This window comes from Dermacentor albipictus, chromosome 8 (genome assembly GCF_038994185.2).
Source record: "Dermacentor albipictus isolate Rhodes 1998 colony chromosome 8, USDA_Dalb.pri_finalv2, whole genome shotgun sequence".
Taxonomy (NCBI): domain Eukaryota; kingdom Metazoa; phylum Arthropoda; class Arachnida; order Ixodida; family Ixodidae; genus Dermacentor; species Dermacentor albipictus.
Window position 1 is genome coordinate 17955019 of NC_091828.1, and position 14056 is coordinate 17969074.

The 14056-nt window shown below is 46.8% G+C and overlaps 1 long non-coding RNA gene across 1 annotated transcript; it reads right to left on the minus strand.

Annotated features, from left to right (window-relative positions):
• Nucleotides 1-9031: 9031 nt before the first annotated feature.
• Nucleotides 9032-13395, minus strand: LOC139048640 (uncharacterized). Its single transcript, XR_011507845.1, has 3 exons — nucleotides 12720-13395; nucleotides 10326-10395; nucleotides 9032-9227 (listed from the first exon to the last, which is right to left on the minus strand). It is a non-coding gene; the product is annotated as an uncharacterized lncRNA (long non-coding RNA).
• Nucleotides 13396-14056: the final 661 nt, after the last annotated feature.

Below are 14056 nucleotides of genomic sequence, written 5' to 3' on the forward strand. Positions count from 1 at the left end.
TCTCCTAACCTGGCGACATGCATATCAAACGAAATGAATTTTAAAGAGCAACAACCTACTCATTATCACAACGTCGAATGGGGTGATCACTAGTGACTCACGTGACGTCTCCACGGTTCTCACCCAACCATGCACTCTCATAACCTGGCGACATGCTTATCAAACGAAATGAGTTTTAAAGAGCAACAACCAGCTCATTATCATAAAGTAGAATGAGGTGATCACTAGTGACTCACCTGACGTCACTACGGCTCTCACCCATACCATGCACTCTCCTAACCTGGCGACATGCATATCAAACGAAATGGCACTTAAAGAGCAACAACCTGCTCATTATCACAAAGTAGGATGAGGTGATCACTAGTGACTCACCTGACGTCACTACGGCTCTAACCCAACCATGCTTTCTCCTAACCTGCCGACATGCATACCAAACGAAATGACTTTTAAAGGGAAACAACCTGCTCATTATCACAAAGTAGAATGAGGTGATCACTAGTGACTCACCTGACGTCACTACGGCTCTCACCCAACCATGCACTCTCCTAACCTGCCGACATGCATATCAAACGAAATGGCGCTTAGAGAGCAACAACCTGCTCATTATCACAACGTCGAATAGGGTGATCACTAGTGACTCACCTGACGTCACAACGGTTCTCACCCAACCATGCACTCTCCTAACCTGGCGACATGCATATCGAACGAAATGACTTTTAAAGAGCAACAACCTGCTCATTATCACAAAGTAGAATGAGGTGATCACTAGTGACTCACCTGACGTCACTACGGCTCTCACCCAACCATGCACTCTCCTAACCTGCCGACATGCATATCAAACGAAATGGCGCTTAGAGAGCAACAACCTGCTCATTATCACAACGTCGAATAGGGTGATCACTAGTGACTCACGTGAGGTCTCCACGGTTCTCACCCAACCATGCACTCTCATAACCTGGCGACATGCATATCAAACGAAATGGCGCTTAAAGAGCAACAACCTGCTCATTATCACAAAGTAGAATGAGGTGATCACTAGTGACTCACGTGACGTCACCACGGCTCTCACGCAACCATGCACTCTCCTAACCTGGCGACATGCATAACAAACGAAATGGCATTTAAAGAGCAACAACCTGCCCATTATCCCAAAGTAGAATGAGGTGATCACTAGTGACTCACGTGACGTCACTACATTCGCACGTGAGCGTCAACTCCCCTTACCTGCCGGCAGGTATATCAAAAGAAATGGTTTTCAAAGGGCAGGTTGTTGAATATTATGCTCCGAAAAAGAAGAGAAGAAGACGAAGTGAGAAGCGAGCGTGGAGCCGAGCGCGCGCCTGCATTTTTTTTAGTTGTTTTAGCAAGCGTCGAATAAAGAAGACGTTCTCTACTTCAGCTCCGCTTCCTGGTTTTCAACATATGGTGCCGTGACCAGGATATCAGACCTACAGTTGAAGACCCCTAACGATGAAGCGAGCTACCTGAAGAGGACGACCGACCGACGCGATCAACGCGACGACGCTGCGACAGAATCGAAGAACGATCCACGTCATCACGAGGCCTACGATTCCCGACGTGACGACATGGAAAGACTACGACGGAAGCGTGCTACCGTTCGAGCGGCGGTCACCAGGATCATCAACGAGATGACAACTCTTATGCAGACGGAACCAACGCCATATGGTGAGCTGACCGACCATCTTAACCTATTGAAGATAAAGGAAACTATGCTTACGGACCTTGATAACCAAGTAGAAGAGCAAGTTACGGATGATAACCTTGAGGATGAGCTTCAAAGCGTCGGACAGTATCAAGAATCTATCGTCTTCGCGAAATCCCGCACTGAGCGCATTTTATCCGATAAGCAACCAACGACTACGCGCGAATCTCACGATGACTTTCGTCAAGCATGCGCACACGTTAAGCTACCGAAGCTCGATGTGCCGAAGTTTCATGGTGACCCCATTAAATGGCCAGAATTTTGGGATCAATTTGAGTCTACTATTCACCAGAACCGATATATTACAGACGTAGACAAATTGAAATATCTTCGGAGCTACTTGATGAGTAAAGCGGAAGGTGTCATCAGCGGCCTGTCGACAACTAACGAGAGCTATAGCACAGCTGTAGAACTTCTGAAAGAAAGATTCGGTCAGAAGTCACTGATTGTTAACGACCACATGCGTCGCCTTCTAAACCTACGTAAAGTTCGTTCTTGTGAAGATCTCGAAGGGCTTCGAAGGTTGCATGAAGAAGTGCAGACTCGCGTGAGATCCCTGCATAACCTTGGCGTCGAAGAAAAAGAATATGGAGTGCTTCTGAAAACTGCTATAATACAAAATCTTCCGCAAGAAATGGTACTCCGTTATAATCAGCACATCTTGTCGTCGACAAACACAGGCGTTACTAGTGACAGGCTAAATGAAATGTCTGGTCTTCTAGACTTCTTGAGTCTTGAAGTAAGAAGCCGGGAACAGACTATACTGATGACTTCTGACAAGAGAGAACAAGCATCAAGAGCAAAACGACAATCTAATGAGCATTTCCAAGGTTCTGCATCTATGCTAACTGTGAAACTGACTACAGAGAGTTGTATATTATGCGGAGAAAACGATCACTCGGTGGATGTCTGCCCAAGGGAACTAACATTAGACGAGAAAAAGCAGAAACTACGGAAATTAGGATGCTGTTTCCGCTGCGCTAGACAATTTCACAAAGCTAAGGAATGCCGAAGCTTGAAGAGACTAAGCTGTGCGAAATGCAAGGGGCGACATATCACCACAATGTGTGACCCGAAATGGAAGCAGAAGAATACGGAAACAGAGACAACTGTTTCCAGTTCGTCAGCAGATACGCCAAAGTGCACAGTTCTTCTGCAGACCGCCCAAGTTGGGGCTGTGGGCACTGGAAGCAGATGCTTTGTAAGAATGTTGATTGATGGTGGCAGTCAGCGCAGCTTCATCACAGAAGAACTGTCTAGGAAGTGTAAAGCCACTGTGTTAGCCGAAGAGCAGCTCACAATCTCGGGATTTGGAAACGTTTCAGCACCGCGAAAATATTATCGGAGAGTACGAGTCATGCTGCATAGCCAGTACGACTCAAACTCACTTGAAGTACAGGCGATAGAAGTTCCCGAAATATGCAATGACTTGTCAGCATTGACAGATGCAAATGTACTTGCAAAGTTGGAAAGCAAGAACTTACGTTTGGCTGACGTCAATGCAGTTCAGGTATCGCCTGAGCCTGGAATAAGCATCCTTATAGGTGCCGACTATTACTGGAAGCTTGTCAGCGGAAGAATTCATCGACTGGACGACTCCTTGACCGCCATCGAAACTGTCATAGGATGGACAGTTCATGGAGATACCAGAAGTCCACCTAAGTACTACAAGCAGGAAACCGTAAGGAACTTCAACATATGCCTAACGGAAGACAATATTTCCGAGCAACTGAGGTCTTCCTGGGAAATAGAACATCTGGGACTGACTAACGAAGACAGACATTGGAAAGATGACGCACACGTCCTGAAGAACTTTGTGGAAACAACTATTAGAAACAATTGTCGCGATAAAGTTGAACTGCCGTGGCGCAGCAATTGTTCCCAGCCTAAAAATAACCGGGATATCACGTTAAAGAGGCTGGAGTCCGTGCAGAGAACACTACACCGAGAATCAGAGTTTCCGAAGGAATATGACACTGCCATTAGGAGCTACTGTAACAAAGACTACGCTGAGAAGGTCCCAATGGACAGTACGAGTGAACATATCACGTGCTGTATGCCACACCGAGCAGTAGTGCGACGCGACAGAACTACGACTGAAGTACGGGTGGTATCCGACGCCTCTTCTCATGCTCCGGAGTCACCTTCACTCAACGATGTCTTGTGGACAGGACCGAATTTGAACCCCAACATCATCGACTTACGGCTGAAGTTTCGCAGCTTCAAGATTATAATTTCCGCCGATATCGAAAAAGCGTTTCTTCAAATATCGCTGGCTGAACAAGACCGAGACGCGTTTCGTTACTTCTGGTTTGAAGAAGGATCTTCCAATATTAACGAACTGCGCATCAGAAGGGTTCCTTTTGGTGCCTGCAGCAGTCCCTTTCTCCTTGCTGCAACTCTGCGACACCGCTTCCAACTAGTTAAAGACAAATACCCTTCTACAGCCAAACTATTGAAAGATCTTCACAGACTGGAGGCCACCAATAGTGTGCCGGCTACTCAAGGACAGTCATGGAATTCTTGGACCGAAACTATCTGCCTCAAGAGTCCAGAAAACGAAGAAACCGATACAGAGGCAGAGACAGCGAAAAGAGAAAGCGATGCCATGAAATTAAGAAAAGTGGATACGGGACTTTTTGGATTTTGTCTAGCATGGGATGATTTTTATTTAGTTGTGTGTGAAATATGTAACCAAGTCACAAAACCACACGCTCTGCGAAATCACTTGGAGCAGCGGCATGGGAGCACCGACACCTTTGGTAGGGGTGACAACACTGCTGACACGTCCGTGCTCCAACCGGCGGGTGGAGGGAAGTCATTGGGGCACAGCTCCTTGTCATCGTCGTCCTCATCGTCGTCTTCAACGTTATCGTCTTCCGCCCTGCGACACTCGAGCGGGCCTACCGGGCGCCCGTCGTCAACAGCAAAGGCTTCATCTGGGTCCGCACTGTCAGGGAGGCACAGCAGTGGGGTGAAAAGACTAAAACGCAGCAACCACACGCTGGCCCCCGTTGCCCAGGTGGAGCGAATGCCACTTCCACGACAGCCTCAAGCCATGGCCGCCCGCAACAGCTCGCCAGGCCTTGAAAAGGAATTACCTTCACCCCAACAGCCACCCCCTTTAACCCCTAGAGGGCTAGGAATGCTGTCTGGGCCGGGGCCAGGGCAGGCCAGTCACATAACACCCGACGCATGCACCAGCAGTACGTCAGCAATGGTGGCTGCGACGACTTCCACTGCGGCACCTACGCCCATCAGGAAGACATGCCAGCAATGGTTCCACCACGAACACAAAGTGCTCATGGTGCCGACGGCTTTGCCGACGGCAAAGTTGGCTCATGCAAAGTGCGCACTTCTAGTAGCAACACGTTGCGGAGACCGGCACAGATGCGGTACCACCTAGAATCTGCTGGACAAGCTCCGTCTTGAAAAGAAACAAGCATACGCAAATTGTTCGGCCGGGAGCTGTTGAATATTATGCTCCGAAAAAGAAGAGAAGAAGACGAAGTGAGAAGCGAGCGTGGAGCCGAGCGCGCGCCCGCATTTTTTTGAGTTGTTTTAGCAAGCGTCGAATAAAGAAGACGTTCTCTACTTCAGCTCCGCTTCCTGGTTTTCAACACAGGTAACTGCTTACTATCGCTCATTAACATGACGTGATCACTAGTGACTTACAATGCGCTGTTCCGAGTAACTCGCGCAAGATATCGTGTTAGAGAAGAGACGCATTGACACGCGCAAACCGTGTTATGATGGTGACTCACATGACGTCCCCATGAAGGCTATTTAGCACGCACTCTTCATTAAGGGATGCAATAATATAAGAAATATTTTTAAAAGGCCAAAATATGCGAATTGAGTCACACCTTTTTCTTACAAATGAATTGGTCATTATGGATCGGTGGTTCTCATTTTGCCAGAAACCTTGTCATGCTACCGACCTCGAAAGGAAATATCCTTGTATAGGCTTACACTTTGATGGTTGCCTCGCGTTAATCAAATATAAGTGGACAATTGACGAATATCTGAATCTCGGATGCGTGGGATTGAGTGCGCCTTCTTTTCTCCTAAAGCTCGAGTATGGACTGCAAGAAGTACAACCGAAAAAATAGCGTCGTGATGTATTTTATGAGACATCTCACTCGACACGAGATGTACAAAGATACGGTGAGATCTTTTGAACGAAAATATGTAATTTATTCGATGCGGTATTTAATTTCACAAGATACCAGGGCACTTCCTGAATGGGAGTATAGAAACAAACCGAGAACAACTGCATGTCTTCCTCTCTAAGCGCAGCCTGAACGAAATAAAAGTTGTGCCTATCAAATGCAGCGCAATCCACGCGTTGCACAAGGGCCATTGCGTGTTGTGCAGCATTTACAAGCATTTTGTGTGACTCCTTGTGGAGTCACCAGCACTGCGTCGCGCCGCTCACTGAGGTACTGTTTAACTTGACATTTAAACTTCGAGAAAACTTCCTCTATGGGATTAAAAAAAGGGCTGTATGGCGGCAGGCGCTTGATGGAATGGTTCGAGCTGACCAGATTTGCCTGTTCTGCGCGATTGTGAGCGGGAGCGTTGTCGAAAATGAAGACAGCCTCTGCATCCGGCTCCTCAGAGTCAACATGGGCGGAAACATCGGCGAGAAAGTCATTGAATACGATCCAATGGACTCTTTCGACAATTCGCCAGTGCAGCACACCGTTTGCCGACATGCAGGCGATGATGTTAATGTTCGCGCCTTTCGTCGAAGTCGTCGTCTGGAGCGCTGCCATGGCCTTTTTTGCGCGGCCGAATTTTCTTGAGCACCATATATTGTAATTCGTTTCGTCGACGTAAAAGCGGCAAACCCGGGTCCCATTGGTTTGTAACCATTGCGCATACTCTTTTCGCTTCTTCTTCACGTCGCAGCGGTTGCGGTCCACCGGCCTCGGCGTCGCTAATTTGATGGAGTAGGTGTGTGCGTCGAGGAGGTGGTCAACAGAACTGGTGCTGATTGTGAGGCCAGGTATTTCTTTTTCAACGGTTCGCTTTATCTGTTTCAGCGTGAACGCTGGGTTCTCGTCGACAGTTCTTGTTACGACGGCGACAGCATTGGCACCAAACTTTCTGATGGAGCCCCCCGTTTTCAGAGACACTTCACGGTCTGTCGCTGCAATCGACCTTACAGTTTTTAGATTTATGCCGAGCGTCTCGGCGAGTTGTCTCAAATCTCCGCCGCGCCTTGAGGCATCGACGATTCTTGATCGGTCGACGTCAGACACCTTGTTGTTTTTCCTTCGTGGCTTATTTTGATCCCTGAACGGAGGACCCCGCTTTCGCACGACGCTCGCCTGTTCGTCTTCAGGAGTCCCACCTTCCATGGCGGTCAGCTCAGGTAAAAATCAAGCACAGCTGTAGCACCGGGAGCACATAACAAAAGGTCAGACCGCCACTATTACAGAAGCGCCGTGAAGGCCGACTGCTGAGTGCTCTGTTTTTGTTTCACCACCATCGCAGGAGAACGGCGTGTGCAGTTTCGCCTGCGGTGACGCAGACGATAACTTGTGTGCTTTAGCTTTTTATGCGAACCATATTACGAGAGCTCAACCCAGCTCCTCAGGCGCGGCGGTGTCGCCTTCAATGACCTTTGACCCCATGCCATACCACGTGACACCGTGACGTCACGACAGAGGAGAAACGGTGCTCCAACTCGCGCCGTCGCTCGCGGCGGTATATAAGCAGCTGCGCTTGTTTCTAGGTGGCTTTGGCTCAACTCTTGCAAGATGGGCTGGGTGGGAATCGAACCAGGGTCTCCGGAGTGTGAGACGGAGACGCTACCACTGAGCCACGAGTTTTTTTTTTTCTTTATTGCCGGACCACTGAGCCACGAGTACGATGCTTCAAAGTGGTACAAAAGCGCCTCTAGTGAATGCGGTGTTGCCTTAGAAACGAGCTGTTTCTAAGGCTCAGGCGTGCGTCGCTTGCTCAGGCGCACATTTCGTTGCCGCGCCGAACGCTGCGTTGCTCGACGCTCACCGCGTCCAATGCGGGGCGCGTAGTCGCTGCGCCGCAGCCCATTGTCTTACACCCCTTGGCGGGTCGACCGGAACGCTGTCGCGTTCCACTCTTCAAGGCGAAGCAGAGTAACGCATGAGTTGTTTCTTCGTCTAGCCGAACCAAATATAGTCAAGCAACAGCAGTTCACCAGGCTAAACAGTGGTTCAACAACTAAAATAAAGGCTAGTATGCTTCGCATCCTGGGCCTAACCTTAGCTAAGCCACAGCCATTTTTTTTGTTCTACTGCTCTATGTCATTCAGAAATACTTCCAGTTGTGTAATTCTAAAGAGCACAAGCTCTTCTTAGTACTTCCACGATTTCCCTGTCGTCTGCAAGCGCGTTCAACTTTCCGCTTGAAAAGCAGACGATATCGTGTCGTAACCTAGCGGACTCAGCAGACGGCGTTCACGGCGCCTAGTTCCGGTCTTTGATGCGTCAGGTGAGTCACTATGATCACCTCATTCTACTTTGTGATAATGAGCAGGTTGTTGCTCTTTAAAAGTCATTTCGTTTGATATGCTTGTCGGCAGGTTAGGAGAGTGCATGGTTGAATGAGAGCCGTGGTGACGTCAGGTGAGTCACTATGATCACCTCATTCTACTTTGTGATAATGAGCAGATTGTTGCTCTTTAAAAGTCGTTTCGTTTGATATGCTTGTCGGTAGGTTAGGAGAGTGCATGGTTGAATGAGAGCCGTGGTGACGTCAGGTGAGTCACTAGTGATCACCTCATTCTACTTTGTGTTAATGAGCAGGTTGTTGCTCTTTAAAAGTCATTTCGTTTGATATGCATGTCGGCAGGTTAGGAGAGTGCACAGTTGGGTGAGAGCCGTAGTGACATCAGGTGAGTCACTAGTGATCACCTCATTCTACTTTGTGATAATGAGCAGGTTGTTGCTCTTTAAAAGTCATTTCGTTTGATATTTTATTTATTTATTATTTATTTTATTGTACCCTCAAGACCGAAGTATTACAGAGGGGAGTGGGTAAGAAAAACGTACACAAGTAAATAAACAAAGCAGCAATAAACAACAAATGTGATTAGTTAGTTGCATCCGGGAGTGATGATGTCTGATAAGGCCGAACGAAACTTTGAGTTGTCCTTGATTGCGACAACTGTGCCGGGAAGGTGGTTCCATTCCTGAGAGGTCCTAGGAATGAATGATTCGTTACAGGTTCTGGTGCGGCACTGAATTTATTTATTTATTTATTTATTTATTATACCTCAAAGGCCCCAGAGATGGGGTATTACATGAGGGATGGGCTTTAACAAACAGTGATTCTAGAGCAGCCTTGAAGTGATGAGTGTCGGAGTGGTGCGTGATGTCGGCAGACAGACCGTTCCAGTCCCTGGCGGTTTTCACAAAAAATGATCGTAGATGAGAGGTAGTCTGCGCCGGGGGAGGATACACGGCTTTGCTGTGGCTAATGCGGCTGGACTGACGATGAGCTGGTAGTATAGCTGAAATGTGGAGTGGTGAATGATAGAATTTGTGAAAAAGACACAGTCTAGAAATAAGACGTCGCGATTCTAGATTAGTAAGACCGGCACGGGATTTTAGTTCAGACACGCTTGCATGATAAGAATATTCAGAGTAGATAAACCGGGCTGCACGGTTTTGAATTGATTCTAGTGTATTAGATAGGTTATGTTGATGAGGATCCCAGACAGAGCATGCATATTCTAACTTAGGGCGGACATATGTAACATAAGCTAACAATTTTACTGATGGGGGAGCAAGTCTTAGATTCCGGCGGAGAAAACCGAGGGTTCGATTCGCGGCATTGGCTAAGTTAATGACATGTTGTGACCAATTTAGGGTAGTTGAAAATGTTACGCCGAGGTATTTATACGAGTCTACGGATGAGATTTCGGCACCGTATATGGTGTATTTCCCTGATTGGTGATGCTGTCTGCGATGGAAAGAAACTAGTGAGGTTTTTTTAGTATTTAAAGACATCAACCATTTGTTACACCATAATTCAATGCGTTTTAGGTCATCTTGGAGCAAATGCATGTCTGAAGTGTTAGTTATGCGTCGATAAACTACACAATCATCTGCGAACAATCGAATGTTAGAAGTGATATTAGTAGGAAGATCATTAATGTAAATTAGAAAGAGTAGTGGTCCGAGAACTGTGCCTTGTGGTACGCCTGAAAGGACAGAAGATCTTTTAGATGACTGTGTGTTAGCAAATACAAACTGTTGTCGGTTAGTAAGGAAGCTACGTATCCAGTCTAGTACAAATGGATTAATCTTGAGACGGGAAAGTTTTAGGAGTAGCCGTTGGTGTGGAACTTTGTCAAATGCCTTTTCAAAGTCTAAGAAAATAGCATCTACAGGTACGTTCAAGTCAAGGTTAGAGCTTAGATCGTGAAAAAATAAAGCTAGTTGGGTGTCACATGAAAGACCTTTACGGAAGCCATGTTGAGCTGGGTGAAAGACGTTATTGGATACTAAAAAGTTTACGATCTGAGAGTAAATAACATGCTCCATTAGTTTGCAACAAACACTGGTGAGTGAAATGGGGCGATAACTAGAGCACAACGATGGAGGACCTTTTTTGGGGACTGGAACAATCTTGCCTACTCTCCAGTCTTCCGGCACCACTCCTGATGACAATGATTGCTGAAAAATAGCACATAACATCGCGCTCACATTTGTTTTAGTGTTTTTCAGCATTTTAACATTTATTTCATCGACGCCAGACGATGATGTAAGTTTTAATGAATCAATTAGTTTCTCAATACCATAAGGACAAAATGTAATATCAGGCATGACCGCATGATCCGAAAGAGGGAAGCGAGGTAATATGTTGACAGGTTCAGTTGTGAAGACGGAAGAAAAAGTACGGTTAAGTTGTTCAGCAATTTCGCAATCGGGAATACGATGGTTTTGATCGTCAAACAGAGCTAATGGCTGGGAGTTATTAGGGTTAATAACTTTCCAGAATTTTTGGGGGTTATTTCTTAACATAGACGGCAGCGTTCGGGAAAAAAAAGTGCGTTTTTCTTTATTTGCTAGAGCTTCGAATTCTTTTTCTGCAAGGTAATACTTATTCCATGCGCCTGCGTTGTTAAATCGTTTAGCCGAACGAAAAAGCCTTTTCTTTTTATTGTTAAGACGCTTTAGTGTGATATTAAACCATGGGGATGACTGTTTTTCGGTTAGGGTGATAACAGGTACGTATCTCGCGAACACATCGAGCATTTTGTTTTTAAAAAGCAGCCAGTTAGTTTCGACAGAACGTGTCAAAAAACTGGTGTGGAATGAAGTAGCAAAATGTGCGAGTTCCGAGTTAATTGCCGAGTAATTCCCTTTGTCATACAGTTTGATCACTTTGGTTATCTTTGTAGGTTGTGTAAGCTGACAGGAGTACGATGCATGGATTATAGAATGATCACTAAGACCAGGCAAATGCGTCATTGCATAAACTTTGTCAGGATCAGAAGCAAAAATGAGGTCGAGTATGTTAGAAGAATTACAACCTTGACGTGTAGGTTCAGTGACAAGTTGCGTTAATCCAAAGGTTAGGCAGGAGTTAACAAAATCGCTTTCGGTACTTTGTTGCGAAGTTGCTGATGTTAGGTTAGTCCAGTTTATGGCGGGGAAGTTAAAATCACCGAACAGTAATATCGGAGAGTGGTGATGCAATTCAGTTACCGAACGCAATGTTTCGTGGAATTCTGCAACAAAGTTAGGATCATTACCAGGGGGGCGATAGCAGACTGCGATTATTGTGGGTGGGTAAGAGGCATTACACAGGACGAACAGAATTTCTAGGGAGGACGATGTGTTAATTTCAGTACATTGAAGGTCCTTATGAGCGCCAATGAATACGCCGCCACCACGTCTGGTAGTTCGATCATGCCTGAAGATATTGAAGTTAGGGAAAAATGGCAATATTTCAGAGTTTTCTATTGTAGAATTAAGCCAAGTTTCAGTAATAACAATTAGGTCAGACTCTGTTGTGTCGGCAAGATTACTGAGAGCGTCAAGCTTCGGAAAAATGCTTCTAATGTTAGTAAAAACAAACGAAAAACAATTTTTCTTGTAGTTAGCATTGCTGGGGCCTAGGCATTTAAAGCACGAGGGACAACCTTTTGGGCGTTGCGGTCAAACGTGTAAGTTTTGTTTCCAATAGTTAGCTTGTCATGTCGGAGCTTGAATGGTTTCTGTTGTGTCTTGGCGAATTCGACTAAACGCCTTCTAGCTGTTAGAGTGTTAGGAGAGTAATCTTCTGAAATTCTATATTCAGTGCCCTTGAGTTTCCTACCCTGTGAAAGAATTTGTTCTTTTACTTTGAAATGTGAAAGTTTCACAATAATTGGCCTGTTGCTGTTTACTTTGAATTTGCCCAAACGGTGGGCACGTTCGATGTCCACCGACTGAACAGTTATATTTAATTCTTTACAGCATAGATCTATTATTAACGATTCTGACTCGGCCCACGTTTCACGTTCGCGATCTGTTAATCCAAAGAATACTAGGTTTGAGCGTCGCGCGCGGTCTTCCGAGTCGTCCAGCCTGGCCTTAATCAACGATATATCTTTTGCATTTTGATCGGCAAGCGTCCGGATATCGTGAACTTGTTCTTTTATTACTACCAGGGATGCGCAGTCTTCTTCAATTTTGACAAGGCGGTCTTTAATCTCCTTTATAGCGCTGTCGCTCTGGGACAGCTTACGTTGCAGGGATTTCATTTCTTTTAGTAGTGAAGCTTGGCCAGATTGAATTTCAGTCAGTGCGGTCATTATGTCACTGGATGTTTGCGTTTCGCTTGCACGGGTGCTTGGACCTGGGTTTAACTCGACGTCTCCGGACAGTATTAGTAGTTGATGAAGGACACATGCACAATCGAAAGCAATATAAATACAACACTGTGGGCTCGGCAGCACAACAAGGGCCATATAACGAGTACGTCGGCCATACAATGAATACTGATAATTTACCTGCAGAACGAAAAGGCGTCGCAGGTAAGCGGCTGTTGTCATGGCTGTCGTGCCACCGAGCCCATAGAATGCCGCGCTGCACGGTGTCACACTTATATAGTCCTGGGTGAAAGGCGACGTTATCTGGTGGCTTGATAACGGTAGAACCAGGGGGCGCAGTTGTAAGAGCCAAGGTGGTGGCTCGTGAAACGGATCTTCGGGTGGCGATGTAGCAGTCCCTCGTGGTGTCGGTGGGGTGCGCTTCGTCCGGTGTGGCAAATCAAGGTCATCTGCTGCGTCTGGCCAAGCCGGGAGCCAAGAGACCTCCGGGACGTCGCCAGCGCATCCGTTGTCGCGTGGTCGAGGGCTACACCAGAGCAGAACCTGCAGAACGAAAAGGCGTCGCAGGTAAGCGGCTGTTGTCATGGCTGTCGTGCCACCGAGCCCATAGAATGCCGCGCTGCACGGTGTCACACTTATATAGTCCTGGGTGAAAGGCGACGTTATCTGGTGGCTTGATAACGGTAGAACCAGGGGGCGCAGTTGTAAGAGCCAAGGTGGTGGCTCGTGAAACGGATCTTCGGGTGGCGATGTAGCAGTCCCTCGTGGTGTCGGTGGGGTGCGCTTCGTCCGGTGTGGCAAATCAAGGTCATCTGCTGCGTCTGGCCAAGCCGGGAGCCAAGAGACCTCCGGGACGTCGCCAGCGCATCCGTTGTCGCGTGGTCGAGGGCTACACCAGAGCAGAACCTGCAGAACGAAAAGGCGTCGCAGGTAAGCGGCTGTTGTCATGGCTGTCGTGCCACCGAGCCATGACATGATTCCAACCTTATGGCTATGGTCGATGCGAGAGGAAATGTAGGTAGGAGGGGATATTATATTATCGCGTAGGTACGAATTGTGGAAATATAGTTTATGAAATAAAGCAAGGCGAAAGCACTTACGCCGGGCTGAGAGAGGAGCAAGCAGCGAATAGTTTTTCATGGCAGTTACGCTTGATGTACGGCTGTAGTTGCTATGAATGAAACGTACGGCATTGTTTTGGATTAGTTCGAGTGATTGAGTAAGGGTTTCGAGGTGCGGGTCCCAGATGGATGAAGCGTACTCCATTTTACTCCTAATAAGCGTTTTGTATAGAATTAATTTTAATGATGTAGGAGCAGAAGAAAAGTTTCGGCGAAGATAACCTAGCATGCGATTAGTACTGTTAATTACGTTGTCGATGTGCAACGACCAGGAAAGTGATGAGGTTATGTGGACGCCTAGGTATTTATATGATGTTACGACCTCCAGGGGAGTATCATTAAGGTAATAGTTCGGTGGAGGAATATGGCTGCGAGTTACACGCATACATTTACATT